Here is a 2,463-nt window from a genome sequence, read left to right as displayed (position 1 = left end):
TACATACATACATACATACATACATACATACATACATAATACAATTAAAGAAATAAGTTGGATAAATGCTATTCTCAGCCTTTTTAAAATTAAATGTATTCATTTATTTTATGTCCCAACCACAGTTTCCCCCTCCCTCCTCTCCTTCCCTGCCCTCCCTCCATCTTCCCTTTGTCCCTCCTCCCATTTACTCCTCCTCTGTTTCTGTTCAGAGAGGGGCAGGCCTCCCATGGGAATCAACAAAGTATGGCAAATCAAGTTGAGGTAGGACTAAGCTCCTCCCCTCATACTAAGACTTGGTAAGGCAACCTAGTATGAAGAATAGGCTCCTCAAAGCCTACCAAAGCATCAGGGACAGGCTCCATTCCCACTGCTAGGAGCCCCACAGGTAGACCATGCTATACAACTGTCACACATATAGAGAGGGCCTAAGTCGGGCCCTCTTTTTTAACTGTCAGTCTAGTGTCTGGGAGCTCCTATGAGCCCAGGGACTTTGAAGACACAAAGAAAATCTAGGTTCATCTGTGTGCCTCTCTCACTCACTTAATCATCTCTGCGACGTCTCTTCTGTCACCAGAGGATCTAAGTCCCAGAGATATGGATATGGTATGTGTGGGGGGGCATATTTCTGCCTGCCACACTGTTTTTAGAGTCATTCTTCTGATGACATGGACATTCCAAGCCATGAAGGAAGACCTCTGTTGGTCTACTAATTCACAGGTGGAGTAAAGGAACACCTTACACTGTCTGAGGGAGACTGAGTCCTCTGGTGGTAGCCATTGCAGGAAGCACAGTGTGGAAGAAGAACGTTTGAGCACTTTACCAGCAGGACTTGGTCTCACAGTTTGGGGGTTAAGGCAGAATTGCCACAAGTTTAAAGCTAGCCTGAGCTGAGTTCAAGACTAGCCTGGGCTACAGTGTGAGACTCTGTCTCAAAACCAAAACCAAAAGTTGTGGATTCAAAGATGGCAGGCTTTGTGCAGTCCTTCACCACTTGAGCCCTCCAGGCAAGATAAGATGAGGACACCACACCAGGAGGGACTGTCTTGATCCAAACACATCAACTTCCTGATAGGCAGATGAGGTCACCAGCTTGGTCCACTTGACTCTACCTTTGGGTTAGAGGAGGGACCTGACCTTTCTGAATTCTGGTAGTTGGATGCCTGCTGGCATATAGATGAGATATATAGGTTACAAGGTGCCTGGAGTTTATTTTTCAAAACATTCAATGTTTAAGGAGCCCCTTACATCTGTCCCTGGGAGAAGCTTGATGATGCTTGGGAGGTTTCTGGAAATGTGACCGGAAGCTGGGGATGCGCTTCCTGCCTGTAGTGAAGGAACTGGAATGCATCTTCACCGGCAGCCAGGAGAGGCAGCTGGCCTCCTCCTCCTTCTTCTCTGAGTCTTTTCCATCAGTAAGTGAAGAATCTGAGCAAAGAGGAGCAGAGAGTTTGGTCTGGTTTTGGCATGAGGGCATGGGTGATTTTCTTCTAGGGCTATGCAGAGTTGGGGTTTCAGGACAGCAGAGACTGTTAAAGCTGCCTGTTTTTGGAAGGCTAGGGCTCCAGCTTTGATGGATTAATTTAGGAATTCTTTTCTATAACACCAGAGAGTTTCATGTTTTTATAACATTAGTTATTTTGTGTGTAAGTAGGTATACGTATGTAAGTATACACACCACAGCAGGTTCTCCTTCCACCACGTGGGACCTGGGGAATCAAACTCAGGCCATCGGGCAATAAGCACCCTTACCTGCTGAGCCATCTTAATGGCCTTAGATGCATACTTTTTAAAATCCTTTTTAAAGACACCTCCATCTTGGAGCTCAGTGGTGGTGCTGTTCCAAATAGAACACACATATCTAAAGATTTCAAGCCAGCAAACACAAATGAGAGAAAACTTGCAACCTTGTCCTTCTGGGTCTGGGTTACCTCGCTCGGAATTGTTTCCAGCTCCATCTGTTTACCTGCAAATTTCATAATCTCTTGTTTTTTTCTCAACAGCTGAATAATATTGCATTGTGTCAATGTTCCACATCTCCAGTATCCATTCATCGATCTAGGTTGCCTCCATTTCCTGGCTATTGTGAATGGAGCAGCTATAAACACGAACCAACAAGTTTCTCTGGGTAGGACATAGAGTCCGCTGGGTATATGCCCATGAGGGGCTTGGCTGAGTCATGTGGCAGGTCCATTTATAGCTTTCCGAGGAACCTCCACACCAATTTCCATCGTGGCTGCGCCAGTTGGCAGGCCTATCAGCAGAGAACAAGTGTTTCTCTTTCCCATATTCTCGCCAGCATTTGTCATCCTTTGTTGTTTTCTTTTTTCCAATGTTAGCCAATCTGATTGGGGAAATCTCGCTGTAGTCTGAATTTGCATTTCCCTAATTGCTAAAGGTATTGAACATATTAAAACATGTTTCTCAGCCATTTGTGTTTTCATCTCTTAAGAATCCTCTGTT

This window comes from Microtus ochrogaster, unplaced genomic scaffold, assembly GCF_000317375.1.
Source record: "Microtus ochrogaster isolate Prairie Vole_2 unplaced genomic scaffold, MicOch1.0 UNK3, whole genome shotgun sequence".
Classification (NCBI taxonomy): domain Eukaryota; kingdom Metazoa; phylum Chordata; class Mammalia; order Rodentia; family Cricetidae; genus Microtus; species Microtus ochrogaster.
The sequence above is the reverse complement of the archived record's forward strand: the minus strand, read 5'-3'. Positions refer to the sequence as shown.